The sequence below is a fragment of the Macrosteles quadrilineatus genome, unplaced genomic scaffold, assembly GCF_028750875.1.
Source record: "Macrosteles quadrilineatus isolate MER2022 unplaced genomic scaffold, UCM_ALF_1.0 Scaffold_3__2_contigs__length_128488019, whole genome shotgun sequence".
In the NCBI taxonomy this organism is placed as follows: domain Eukaryota; kingdom Metazoa; phylum Arthropoda; class Insecta; order Hemiptera; family Cicadellidae; genus Macrosteles; species Macrosteles quadrilineatus.
In genome coordinates, this window is record NW_026542596.1 from 24,774,313 (window position 1) to 24,789,941 (window position 15,629).

Sequence of the window (15,629 nt, forward strand, 5' to 3'; positions counted from 1 at the left end):
GGTAAAAACACAAATTAACTGAATTATGTTTGTGTTGTAGAAAGTAATGTAATGTAATCTTTAGATAAGTCAGGAAAAGTCAGCTGATCACCATTTTTGTCCATGGAAATTGACGATTTTCGAAGATCTCATATGTATGGAAATGAGCTATTTTCGAATACATAGTGATGAAGATTTTGTTTTGGTTGTAAGTTTGGTGTATTCGACCGAAATCAGAGATCAGCAAACGCTTTGGGTGGTTCAATTCAAGTACGTTCTTTTTATTCTAAAACTGGATAAGTCTGGATACAGCTTCATGGAATTAGAGTGTCCACTGTCCAGTTCTACTCTACCACTTATATAGTCACACGTAAAAACCCTAGATAAAGATAGGCATTGAATTAGGTACAGCTTTCATTGTTATTTGTTAACATCCTTAATTGGTTCTTATTTGGTCCTCCTAAACTGTCGTTGAAAAGAATGGCTTAGTAAAACCAAGTAGTCTCCCCTGTCCCACCAGTCATCAGGCCTTGTTGTCAAGGTTTGAACCAGCACCACAGTAGTAGAGTAGTAGCAGAAGCAGAACTGAGGAATGTCTGACGCAACTCTATGTGGGTCGTGCTGACCCCTTCTCCTCAGCACCTACATTCTTGTATCAGTGGCTCGCTGCTCTGTGCTGATGAATGAAACATGACCGGCTTGTGGTTTACTGGTCGAATTACAAACCAGGTTTTACCAAATCTACGGTTTTACGTACAACTAATTAAGTATCGGTGAATACTGTATTGGTGAAACCTTGTTTTAGATTTCATGATGGGTTAGCCTCTGGATCGAAAATTGCAATATAAAATGGTTTAAGTTACCTTTTGCGTCAAACGATCCGTGATGTAGTAGATGACTGCTGTTTCGTGCTGCTGGGGCACATCTTCATGTCGAGCGTACAATTCCCTCATGAAATACAGGGTGGGGCAATGAAATCGCACCAATTTATAAATTGTACAAATTTAATACTATTTACCCTATACATATAAATAGCACATCAAAACACAGTCTTTTGCCATTTTAACTTAACAAAGTCATTTTTAAATTTCTTGAAAACAAAATCCTTTAAGCTACGTCCTTGTCCTACTTGACATCCTTTTCAGTCACTTGAAAACGCCATCGAATACTAAAAAAAAACTACTTCAAACATTTCTTCAAGAATCACTTTAGTTTCTTGGACATTCCAGAAACTTTCTAGGGCAGTTGCCTAAAAAAACCTTAAATTTCAAGTAGCTTATAGGGAGAACCCCAAAGAAAGCAAAGAGTCAACGTAAAGCTTTCAACAACGAAATCATTTTGATAAACCTCTTTGGACTTTTTACTGCGACTCACACTCTTTCAACATTTGCTGGTGTACAAAAAGTTTTGTGGCACCAACAGTTAATTTTTTATGGTTCAAGCTGTTATCCTAAATAGTTTTACCCAGTTCCCTATAGCGCCATATTGACAAAGTATGGAATGTGGTCCAAACAATCTCTGGGTGTTTGCACAAGAATCATTATTTTAAAAATAGGTTCCTAGATCAAAATCTCAGTATTACAAGCCTGAGGCACAATGTTTACAAAAATGGCACAGTTTGATTGATGTTATAAGCATAGCTGTTCATTCATTGTTGCTTTTCTATATGACAACGAAAGAAAATCGGGGCGCTCTCATTGCCTACCATGTATTATGAACATATTCTGGCGTAGAAATCAGAATATGAAATTCTATACGATCGAAATGCGGCATCAACACCATTGGAGGCTCCAATACTGTGTGTCCTGTATAGAGACATATGGCAGGTGGTAGATAGATAGACAGGTGGTACGCTGGCAAGTGATGACGTAACACCCAACAATACTCACTGACAGAACACAGCCGTGAGTAGAATGAGTAGTGCGAGTAGGCGAGTAGTTCATGCTAATAGGGCTAGGTTGCCTAACCGGGTCGTCCTTACTTTCGCTCAGGCGTGGCTTAATTTCTCTTTCTACAAATTCGTTTAGAGTACCGGTAGTCGAAGGCTAGTTTCTGGTTTATTATGTCTAACCACATGATCTTGTTATCCATTTTTTTTTACGGAGTATTTAAAAGTATTAAAGTATACCAAAACAAATTAAAAGATTTTACCAAAGGGCGACAAAGTCTACTTGTTCAGTTGAATACATCACCCAACCAACCATACCAATTCATTTTATTCTAATCTAGGTCAATTTATGCCTAGTTGCGTACTCAATAATCTAATTTGCAAAATTTCTGTAACCCTTGTAATATAGGATTCTGGATTAGACGGCAGTTTTCAATGGGCAGATATATGTTCTACAATATTAGTTCTCAAGTTATGCCAAGCCAAGTTGGTTGCCCTAGTAACTAACTAGTAGTAACAAATGAGTGACCAAAATTACTCATTGGAACGAACGCCGCTGGTTGATAGTATAGCGCGTCCAGGCAGGAAAGGCATTGATAACGATCTAGCATGCATGCTTATGTTGCCAAACTGACGCGTGCTCGTGGAGAGATGATAGTGTTTTAAAACAAACACAACATTGATACCAACTGTTTATTACCTCTCATTGGTATGACACCTAGGCTTAAAAGTTGTTGCTTGAATGGATATATGATTATCGTAAAATAGAATGCCATTCAACTCTATGAACCGCATAGTTTAAAAATGTTGTTGAAATAGTCGCTTTATAAATAAACAGTAAAAACACACTACATGCACCACTCAGGCAAAAAAATATGGTTGCCTAAGTATATTATAGAAATACAAAGAACAATCTAACTTTAAGTTAACAAAATACAGGGTCGTCAGAGGGGAAAACTATACCGATAGACGCATATAAAAAACGTGTCTCAAAATATTATATTTACCATTTTAAATTATGATAGGCCTATTAGAGACGTGAAATAAGAAATCACACATGTTGAAGCCTAGCTTTCATTGCGTGTTCTATTTAGATATTGAAAGATGGACTCCACAGTTGTAATTATTCTCAACCATATTTCTCTACCTCCATATTCAGTAGACTGTTTAAGAACCAACCTTGAACTTGAAGAAGATGAGTCATTCTTTCTGTTTGGAACATTAGGTATAATAGCCTTCAGCTTCAAACTTTCTTCAACATTAGTTTTAAGTGGAACAATTTGTTTCTGAAGTTGTAAACAACTGCTCACTTGTAATGATCGGTATTTACTTTCAAGAGAAATCAATGAGCAAGTTCACTGACATCAATAACATTCTGGATTACAAGTTATTATGTGTACTGTATATTTTAGCGAATTTCCCCTATAGGGAATAAGCTATTACCGTAGTACTCATGGTAAGACCTGGACCCGGGACCGATTTACTTTTTTGTTTTGAGGTCCCTAGAGACCAAACACACCATCCGTTCAAATTCATATATATATATATTTATATATGTATATATATATATATGTGTGTGTGTGTGTGTGTGTGTGTGTGTGTGTGTCCGTTAGCGCGATAACTCGAGCAAAAATCATCCGATTTTGATGAAATTTGGTACAAACGTGTAAACCTACGTTTTTTCGGACGAGTTCGCGAACCAGCATGATCGGACTACATGGGAACAGGGGTAGGCCTATATGGGGGGTTTTATGTGGTAAAAATCGGGTTTTCCCATTTTTGACGCTAAAAACTTAAAATTTAGCATTTTCTTTTCAAGCCATTTTGTTAGAGCTTAAAAAACAAACAATTTAGTATATTGAAACGTTATTATGCGCCTAATGGTTACGGAGAAAATTCAAAAAAACTGTAATTCCCATGTTATTTTTATGGAGAATAAGTAAACTGTTGTAGTTTGCTTGTGATCATATTTTGACCAAATTTGGGAAATGCATTCATTTCATACTAAGCTATTAACATTTTACAAAAAAAAACACCTTTTTACCCTCCCTGTTGCAGCAAACCTAAGTACTCGTTAAACTAATGTTATTTAAATAGGGAATAAATGTGATATTTTTAAGGAGACATTTTAGTGTAAATCCAATCAGGCAAATGGAAATTCGCTTATTCTGCAGCTTTGCTGCGGCGGGGGTATTTATTTTGTATTGCCAATTCAGTGCAGCTATTAAACAATTCGTAAAATAATGTAAGACGAGCAAGGTATTAAAGAAATAAACAGCGAAATGGGTAATATTATAAACAATCTCACGATTTGTTTAAGTACAAGCACAGATTGAAAAGTAGACAGATTAGGAATAGGTCAACTCCTAGCTACTTAATTAACCTCATAAAAACCTTTCAAGCAGTGTTAGCAGAGGTGAAAACCCTGACATTTTAAGAGTTTTGGTAGATAACGCAAACTTTTGTTTTTAGTGAAACGCCATTACAGTAGAGTCCCGCAAACTCGGCGTAATGTGGACTGGAAGGGTGCCGAGTTTGTGAAATGCCGGGTTATCAGGAACTAAGAACAATACAATTTTTAAGCTTTTTAACCGCCTTTTTTATTTATGTTTATAGTACAAGTCAGTATTAAGTCATCAGATATAGTACAACAAAACCTTAGTATGAGTTGCGAATGATTTGGCTTGAGTCCATTTTTAACTCGGACTCAAAAAATCACTAATTTTCTGAGCTAAGTGATGGCCGAGTTATCCAGACTGCCGGGTTATCGAGAGCCGAGTTTGCGGGACTCTACTGTATCTACTGTGAAACCAATACCACAAACAAGCGAGACGTACTCTTTTGTCTTTGTCAATACTAAAACTATTTCATTATATCAGTTTCCAACGGAAATTAAAAAAAACGTAGTGTCGTATTAGAAGTATAAGAAATTATCTGCATGCAGAGGACAAAAGTGACATTCTATCCTTTCAAATCCATTCGCAGCTTTATTGAAAATTGTCACGAAATACTTCCTAACTAATCAGTTTAGTGACAATCAGAACAATTCAAACAGAGCGCAGTTCGTCCAATACCGATATGCACAACTGTGGTTATTGATGGTTGCTATGCGAGGTAAAGGTGGTTTACACGCGATCTACCACTTCCCCTATGAATAGTTCGTTCACCCTACCTTGTCCTCACCAGGACACGGTAGGGGATCTCAGTGACATCAGTGATGTCTACAACTTTGTAATGCATAGTGGTACACAAAATATGTTTAATTTAACACATATACACAAAATACCCCCGCCGCAGCAAACCTGCAGACTAAGCGAATTTCCATTAACCTGATTGGATTTACACTAAAATGCCTCCATTAAAATAGCACATTTATTTCCTATTTAAATAGAATTAGTTTAACGAGTACTTAGATTTGCTGCAACAGGGAGGGTAAAAAAGATTTTTTTATATATAATGATAATAGTTTAGTAAGAAATAAAAGTATTTTCCAAAATCAATCAAAATATGTTCATAAACAAGCAAACTACAACAGTTGACTTATTCTCCATAAGAATAACATGGGAATTTTAAAATTTAAATTTTTTTTGAATTTTCTCCGTAACCATTAGGCGCATAATAACGCTTCAATATACTAAATTATTTGTTTTTTTAAGCTCTACAAAATGGTTTAGAAAGAAATTGTGAAATTTTGTGTTTTTAGGGTTAAAAATGGGAAAACCCTATTTTTACCCCATAAAACCCCCCATAAACCCCCGTTCCCATAGTCCGATCATGCTGGTTCGCGAACTCAAACTTTATCAAAATCGGACAAAAATTACTCAAGTTATCGTGCGGATGGACACACACACACACACACACACACATATATATATATCTAATATATAAAATTCTCGTGTCACAGTGTTTGTCTGCAAACTCCTCCGGAACGACTTCACCGATCGTTATGAAATTTGGTGTGTAAATTCTGTAGGTATGCGAATCGGACGTAAACTATTTCCCGTTTCGAAATTCTTAAAAGGGCTCCGCCCCAGTGGCTCTGGAGTTTCCCATGTTAACCTTATGAGAAATGGAATTAATGAATCTTAACAGCTGTTTCAATTTAAAACAAGTTGGTTCTGTTCTATGATGTTCAATAGCATTAAAGTTACAAGGATTACCAACAGGGTGCAGCACTATTATTTCTTTTACATTTATGACAACAGCTAATTTGCAACCAAAAGGTGAGTGAGCGTAGCGAACGAACTTCAACCTGGAGGCGAGTTAGCGTAGCGAACGAGCTAACCTGAAGGCAAGTGAGCGCAGCGAACGAGCTCCAACCTAAAGGTGAGTGAGCGTAGCGAACGAGCTCCAACCCAAAGGTGAGTGAGCGTAGCGAACGAACTTCAACCAGGACGTGATTGAGCGATGCGAACGAGATCATCTTGAAAATTAAACGTAACGGTACTTTCTTTCCATCGGTCTGTCTTAGGGGAAACCTATAACTTAGGCGATACGAAGTTCGCCGGGTCAGCTAGTATATATATATTATATCTCTATATATAGATATATACAAATTTGAACGAATGGTGTTTTTGGCCTCTGGGGACATCAAAATGAAAAAGTAAATCGCTCCCGGGCTTAGGTCTTACCATGAGACCTACGGTAATAGCTACTTCCCTATAGGGAAATTCGCTAAAACATAAAAAATACCGAACATTTTGAAGTTATTGCCCCTTCCCAAAGTTAGCACAGGGTATTAGAGGTTAAACCACAGGATATACATCCCAGAGTACCCCCAGACAACATGTTAAAATTCCATCAACTTCGGAATACTTTCCAGGTAAAAAGTGTATATCTACTGGACTATAAATAATTACCAAACGTTTAAATATAGCACAAAGTTTAATGCAAAGGTTGTTATCGTAGTCCTACAAACTAGGCAGTCTATTATATTTTTAATTTGCCATTTTATTAGAAGGATTGTCATTAACCACGCCAAACAACTCACTGCTCACTGGATAAGTGAGCTCACCGACTGATTTCTCCAATACATCGAATTTTTACGACAAAATTTAACATGTATGGATTAGCAACCAATTAAACTAGAAAACGCAACAAGCGAATACCAGAAAACCAAGGTAGAAAGTAGGTCAATAATTATAAAATAACCTCCATTGCTACAGAATAATCTAGATGAATAGCCGACGGTGATTATTCTACATTCTACTTTCGACGAGTGACGTCTGACGTGACAGTTAATCGAGACAGCTAAACACACTTTGGCGCTTATATTGAGCTGAGTATGATTGAAGAATATAATATAATAATAATGTACTCCAAACATGGTTTTCTACATGAGTAGTCAAGGAGTTGATCCTCCTCAAAGAAAGCAACAAGCCTGCATAACCACCTCCCTCGCCGGTCGTCCTCCTCATTGCATCATCCACTTGACTCTCCCCTGGTGCTAGTGGTCTGACGAGGAGCGAGGAGCGACATAAAGGCGGGAAAGGCTTACCACATTCCCGCCACAATACAGCAGTACAGCTGATGACCTTACCATAACCTTGGCCTACATTCGCGAGGTCCGCCCTCTACAGTTCTTTACGCTCTCTTACGAACCTTGTAGGCTTTGTGGCGAGGTCCTGCAAATGCATAGTGATGTGACGAGTCGAGTACTTTCCCAACTCGAGTCAATTCGACTCGATACCACAACTACTCGAGTCGGTACTCGAGTACTGGACTCGATTCTTACCTGTATAGCACCGAAGCTCTGTTGGTTGACTCGTAGCTGCCGTGCGAATACTGGAAATGGAACTTGTTTGACTCGGACTCGAGTCCCTTTACTCGAGTCGGACAGACTTGGCTCGGACTCGTTTTATACTCTGTGTAGATTTAAGATGAGAGCGATTCATCTCACATTGAGTTGATAATTAATTATGGATTTTATTCGTTATTATAAAACTTAGATTAATAACAGTGTCTTGTCTTGACTCGAGTAAGCAAATTACTCGAGCGCTATGTACTCGTAGCGGATAGTTTTGAAACTATATCTTGAACATTTTAGCAGTGTATTAATACGAACTGTCAGTGTCAAGCACACAAGCGCTGTCGACTCGTAGTGGCAAAATCTGGAACAACATCCGAGTCTCGACTCGAGTAGACGAGTACGAGTATTAAATGCACCCAACCCAAGCGCTATGGACTTGTAGCGGCGGATCTAGCAAGTTCACGAGTAATAGTACTCGAGTATCGCCGATTTGGTATCGAGTCGACTCGATACTTCATTGGACTCGATACTTAACGAGTCAAGTACTCGACTCGTCACATCACTAGAAATGCATTGCAATTGTTGGGCGAATGCAAGGCAGTGGTTAGTGTAGTAATTCATTGGCACGACATTGGCGGATAATCAATTATAGATTATCAGAATGAAGGAGATCAGTAAATCACAAGGTATCGATGGTATCGTATCATTCGGTTACCGATCTTGAGATGTATCGTGTTGACCGATTCTAGCTAGACTGGAGAGACCCTAATCAAACGCACTCCAATCGATTTCTCGTGGCCAAATACCCCATATTAAAGAAAAAAATCAAAAATCCTCGGATGAAATTCAGTTTATCCAGGCCATAGTTTAGATTCTTGTGAATATTTTCCAGTTTATGTTAACTCGATAAACACTTTATTAATGCCACGAGGTTCTTTTTTCTAGGACCATGTTTACGTGGTAACCAGCCCACGCGGAGGGCGGAACCCTCTTCAACCATGTTTGCTTTGTACTTTTCTTGTGTACTAAAAAACTACTTATCATTTAGAACTATTTGAACCCTAGAACCTTTATTGAAATTTGGCCAGGAACATTAAATCAAGAGTCACTATTTATATCACTCTTGTACTAACTAGCCTTCTTATTTATAATAGTTTATTCATGGGGGCCTTCATATTCCAGTGCACTATCGCAATATATGTTAATGTAGTACTGTTTACAAGAGATAGCTTTAGTCATGAATAAATCTGAAATAAATAAAAAATTACGATGTAAAGTCAAAAGTATAGTAGTATTAAACGATGCTTAACTTTTGTAGCTCGAAATAAGTAAAAAAAACTCTGGTTTTTTATTGGCACACTTTAGGTCTATGTGGTGTTAAGTAAGTAAACTGAATTGAATCAATACTCCAAAATCAACTTGACCAAACAATTTTTGATTACAAGTTAAAAAGACTGTCCGTCATTGTTCATTGTAGTCCCAAAGTATAAAATATTTAATGAAGTGTGTAACTTGCTTTACACCTTGACCCACGCACAAAGGAACACAAGGACAGCCACATAATGCGTCCACATCCTTTACAGCTGCATAAAACAACGGATTTATGGTCTTACCTTGTACTAGTCAAACTAGATTTCAAACGCCAAGTGACAGCACTCGGGCGATATTTCAAATACTGTAGTTTCGGCATCAACTTGACTTGAAGTTGACTTCTTCCTACCCTAGCTGTTAAAATATGAAATGAAACATGTTTTCGTGCGTGGTTCACGACCGATTAACCTAGAGTTCCGATTGAGAATGATTCTTTCTTTATTTTAGGTCGAATTTATAACATCACTATTTCATTACATTACGCTACTGCAAAAGTGAAGTAATGGCAAAATACACAGTTGCGTTTCGTTTAGAATAGTTTGAATTAACTTTTAAAAGTGCGTTAACCATTTATTGGACTAAACATGTTAACTCCAAAACAAGACACAAGACAAACACTGCATTCAAAGTTCTCAAACGGTTGCCAAGGGGTTTGATGACAATACTGGTCTGATTCAGGCCCAAGCTCAATTCAGGCCAACAACACAAGTTTTTGTGGATGTTCTCGGGCGTGCAGCAATTCTGGAAGTATCAAGTAATCGTCGGAACGAAATTGTTGAAACTCCTCTTTCACATATTTAGATAATCCTCCATTGACAACTACAGGAGCTCTCACGGTCCGAAGGTCTGGAGTCTCGCCACTCCCCAAGGCCGCTCCCATCGTCGTCCTCGGCTCCCGTGTGAACACCCGGGTCCCTCGCCGAAGCTGTGGGATCTCTGATTGGAGTCGCCCCCGTAAACTGCCCAGACGAAATGCGATTTTCCACCTCAGCGCTGTAATCGGTATAACTAACCGTCTGTGACAATTCTTGTCATTGAGACCTCGGTGTTTGGAAAAGTAAACACGTCATTTTGGGAAATCCTTGGAGAATTTAAGTAGACTGTTGAGTTTTTGTGACGTAATGCCTTTTGTTCACGTTTTGAATGTGCTTTGGGACGGTCTGGATTTTTTTGTAGCGTATGTTGCCATTTTATACCCCTTTTAGAAATAGCTTTATTTTATTATTCCAGGCGCGTTTTTCAGGCACCTTGTCAAAAGTCGCATTTAAGTTTTGATATTGACAACTTAATTGTCTGTGGTTGTGATAACAATGTAGCCTAATAATGCAGTTTGATATTGTAAGTGTTACGTTTTCTTATATCTTTCACGGTTTTTCCTTTGGGCTTGCTTTTTCAATTAAAACTGAAAAATATAAAAAAAGTGTTTCTTATTCTTCAACAGATGACCGTAAATAGTATTATTAGCGTACCAGTAGGAGACTTTATAGGAAAACAGTATTCAACACACACCACAGAATATAGTTCAATTTACATAAAGTATTGGGGGACCGAGCCGTGCTCGGTTGTATTTAATTGGGTTTACTCGTTAAAACAATATCGTAAACAGTCATTTTATAATTTAAGGAAAACAATTTTATTACACACCATAGACATTTGATCGCTGAAATAATAATAACTCTGTAATGTAAAAGTATGCAAAAATAAATAATAAATATCAGGGCATAAAATATAATGTTAAACTGGGCGACACTAGTGTCGGTTGGTGCCGGCGTATTTATTTTAATGATTCGCATTTTAATTTTAAATGTATCGGAATTTAAAATGCTTAAGGAAAATAACATTGTGTACATATTTTAGAGTATTCTCAGCTTCCGTTAAGTAAACAAGTGATTAACAGGCTTGATTTTGTCCCAAGAGGTTGTGTAAAGGGAACCTTGGCCTGTTACAACGTTCTAGAATACAGTACGCAATTAAATGAGATTATATGGACTATTTACTAGCAAATATAATCGGAAAATTAATTAAAAGATAAGTAGAAATGTGTGATTTTCACATTAATTTATGCAAAAAAATATCTGGGAGAAAACCCCTGGGGCTCGCATATTGCTGGGGTTGGAATAACCCGAAACCCCGGTAAGTCCGTTGCCACTGTCGCCCAGTCGAAATCCCTTAAAAAATATGGTCTGATAAATATATTAAAAAATAATATACACTTTTAGGATCTTGTTTTTTTCTGTTCTACTTGCACAGAATTTCCCCTCTAGTCATTGAAACCCATGGTTCGACGTTTAGGCTCACCAATGACAGCAGTTAAAATATGATACAAAAAAATCATATTGGTTTCAAAATGGCTTCTGACAACGATTTTCACCTTTTCACTACTACCTATAAAGAAATTGAGAATCTGTCTGTTTTAATCATGGCCAATGTTATTTTTTTAATTTTTAAAATGAGTTATGTAGAGAAATACGAATTTTCCTTAGGTAATGGCTGTTGCCAATCATGTTTTTAGGACTAAAAGTCCCTAATTCCAAAATTTAGTAAAATCCTTCCGCTGAATTCGAGATATATTATAGACAGACAAACAAACAAACAGACATAGCTCGTGTATTAGAATATAGGATAAAATTAATGAAAATTGCTATACACAAGATGGATTTATAAAAAATGTTCTCTATATTTTTTTTCTTGTTCCTTCTGACCAATTACAAATAAGTTGAAGGAATAAAAGTGTTGCATTGTATGTTTCCAAAAATTAATTTCGAAAAAAGCAAAGGAAAAATATTGGTCATTTTGAGCACTTTCATTATCACGATTTGCCGTAAATAGTACAGATGGCTAGTCGTCGTCCTAGCCCCTTGTTGTATAACAGGTGAGAAAGATGACACAGCTAATTACATCCACATCCGGTTTGTCGTGCTTGACCTTGACGTGGAATTAAGACAACATATCTATAGTCCTGCAGATAACAATAATGCGTATGTCTATGGTGTAAACAGTGTAATATAATAAAGCCGTCTGTTGTTATGGTTCATGTTTTTTTTATTATTCGGGGAATTTTCCATTGTTGTGGGCCTACCCTCAATATTGGATAGAGTATTCGTCTTGTAAGAACAAGATAATTATAATACAATTGGAAAAACAATTCTCGGGAAGATTTCACTAAGTATTTGAACCAAATCAGTGAAGTAAGATGATGATTTGGATAAATTTCCGTAATTTAAAAGCGTTATTGACGAACTTAAAACAGTCAGAGCCTGTACGAACCTTCGATGCGTAGCCTATGTACTTATTGTTACAGAGTTATTCATGGGTTCATTGGTTTGTGGTTAGGTGTGTCACAGAGGCCCCATTGTTGAATATAAGATTGATATCGATACAGAGGTTAAAGGTCAGTACTTATTGTTGCTGGGGATATTAATGGATTCGCATTATCATCACTAGGCCCAAGTTATTACGTCGATACAGCGTAACGAATGGTTTCGATTGTTGAGTCATGCGAATATAGTGAGTACTTATCAATACAAGGAAGGTCACAAAGCATCGATGGTATTCTCGCGCATTGTTGTCATCAAAATGAATGACCAACGACCATGGAAGCAGACAAGCGCTTTGTTGGTGTAGGCTGGTTGTGAAGAATATTTATACTTTTACTTCCGTTTTGAATATTTGTAATTCAAATCTTTTCAAAATCTAGCCTTCAGAAGTCACTGGTAACAATGGCAATGAACGTGCTTGATGAAGTTGTTGAATTGTTAGCACTTAGGCCTTCCTATAATTACGCATTAACTAAGTATGAAATTATAGTTTTAGAGAGCCCTTTATCAAAGTAAACTGTAAAATTAGTCTTTAAAGTTAAAATATTGTGGTTATGCTGTGATGTAGGTATGAGAGTATAAATTAAAAAAATCTTTGAAATACCTTTTTCTCTTCCATTAACCCTGAATAGTAAATGAAAATGTTTTTTTATTGAGGTGAACTTAGGACCTCATGTTTCTTTCTTACAGTTCATTTCTATAATATTACCTAATCTATATAAATAAAATTAGAGTTTTGTCTGTACATTGCTCAGAATCATAAACTTTTAGGTTATTTTTACGTTTTATACATTAAAGAAACTGAAACAAGTCTCAAATTTCTGTCTCTCTTCCTGTCTGTTATGGCCCAAGAGCCATTTTACGCGGCCTTCTCCTAAAAAAACGAGAGTACCTATCAAACTCCAAATCATTTTAGTGTAATCACTGGATTGGCGAGATTGTCTTTAGCCATTAAAATATGGAGTCACTACTTTGTAAATAAAATGACGTACGTTTAAAAACCCAATTTTGTGCGATTTTTTGTAAAGTTTTCCCAATGTTCTTATCACATAATATTCATTTATGAAATAACGAACAGCTGTTCGAATCAAGATTATTTCTTCTAGCTGTCAATGATATGTTTACATTGAATGTTGTTTACAAATACTGCAATAATTTCCGATCACGTTTTGAAAGCAAATCCAAACCAAGTAAGATTAAAAAGGTTTTTCCTTACATAACGGATTTAATTAATCGCAAGTGCAATAATTTTTAGGGGGATCCGTAAATGAAAATAGAGATTCTTTGTGTATAAAATTGTTCTTGAGTTTTGATAACCGGGAAAAAGACCTGGGGCCCATTTCATAATAAACTACAAGTTACAAGTTACAACTTGTAACTTGTAACTTCCATTAGATTTGCATTGGGTGATCAGCTGATTTACTAATAATATTAGTTTGTACTTTATTATGAAATGGGCCCCTGGAATCAGTGTTGTATATTGCTGGGAAACTGCCATTTTTTAATGAGCGTTTTCAGTCGAGACTCGGCACACGACCGACGCGCGTCTACATGTCCATAGTAAAAATAAAAGTAGGCATAGGCCTACCGTGTATTTATGTTTTATTCGTCATATGTATAAGTGTACAGTTCGTGTATGTGTTTCAAAAACTCCAAGAGGAACCTAATGAGGAAGCTTAAGACCTTGTATTAGGACTAATGATGGCGATTTAATTTTGCCGAAATGCATCTCCTGTAATAGGATACATTAGAATTGACAGGTAATTTAACCTTTTATTGATTGTCATACCGATCCGGAACAACAACAAACAACATAAAATGAAGCTATGTATAATAGCATATAATAGTTTGGCCAGCATATCTGAAAATATGCAAACCAACTGCTGTTTTTATATATGAAGGTTTCAACTGAATACTAAAAGATCCCCGTGCGTAGAACGGGTACACAGCTAGTAATCATCTATACTAGGTGAAACCCGTCGAAATCGAAGGTCCCTTTGAGGATTACGGTAATTCATCTAACTGCGATAAATAGAGTGAAATTATACAAATTTTGAGCATTTAGCATTATTTAATGAGTAAAAAGTGTAAAAACAATAATGCCTATTGGCACTATTGCGCTAACTACAAAGTATGGTTAGTCATTCAATGTATAAAATATTTCCCATGCCATATTATTAACTACGTTAACTGGTTTCTCTTCTTTTGGAAGCAACTTTAAATAGTATTAAAATCGTATCGATGGACCTTTTGTGGTAAACACTTCCACGATATCATCAGTGTAATGCAGATTAAATCTATATACTTTTATTTGAGGAAAAATATCTGTTTGTTGAGAAGGCACGTTCGTACTTCAAAGGGAAGTCCACCCTGTGTAAGTTATATTTTTTCCTTCGTCACGTCGGTCATCATACCGCACTTCTGTGGCAATGAATAACCCTCAGCATAGTTTTGAGAAATTGGTCGTGGGGTTACTGTTAAAGCTGTCGGAATGTTAGGTGTAGTGGAATACACTTGTAGTGAAACTGGCTTTTATTCTTGAACTTTGCCTGATTTGATTTTCAATTAAACCTATTAACATCACATTAGGTTTAACGAGTAGGTACCTAGGTTTGCTGCATAGAGGGAGGGTAATAAAGCGTGTTTTTGGTAAAATATTAATAGCTTAGTATAAAATAAATAGATTTTCCAGGTTTGATCCAAATATCAATTAAATGCCACCAGTAAGATGAAGAACTGTGTGGCCGGAGGGAATTAACGCGAACGTGACCGCTTGCATCAACCTCCCATCCAATGGAACATTTGACGGATGGATACAGAGTGTCAGTACAGTACCACCATGGTGATACATCCGACCTCGGACAGATGATAGTTAAATGTTTACATTGCAGTGGCTTACATTTTAAGCAAGAAAAGACTGGCCGAGACTGTTCAATTTTTACTCTTTGTTGCAATAAAAAAGGTTTGTTTACCTCAATTGCGGAATTCGCCATACTTTCAGGAACTTATTGGAAGCTCCCAATCTGAAAACAGTGCCGCAAGACCTAAATTCGGGAATTATTTGAATAACATTTGTCAATTAAATTCCGCCTTTGCCATGGTCAGCTGTGAAGCTCATTCAGATGAGAGTTCCACGCATATAGGATCTACAATTTCAAGATCCATGGCATGTTTTTGGGGGAAACTACTTTGCAGTGACTTTCGACAAATGCTGCAGGTTCTTCCACATTCATTGCGGACCACTATTGTAGAAAACTGTGGAAAATCATTCAAGCAGCTAGTGGTCTCATTAACAACAAACATGTGTGCTTTACAAGTTGAAGTG

General features: G+C 36.8%; 2 protein-coding genes across 2 annotated transcripts in view; one reads left to right on the forward strand and one right to left on the reverse strand.

Moving 5' to 3' along the window:
* The window catches only part of LOC128988369 (SUMO-activating enzyme subunit 1), a 162,603-nt gene that overhangs the window by 45,018 nt on the left and 101,956 nt on the right, over positions 1-15,629 (reverse strand). The gene's annotated exons all lie outside the window — the stretch shown is intronic.
* The window catches only part of LOC128988371 (CD151 antigen), a 29,332-nt gene that overhangs the window by 4,744 nt on the left and 8,959 nt on the right, over positions 1-15,629 (forward strand). The gene's annotated exons all lie outside the window — the stretch shown is intronic.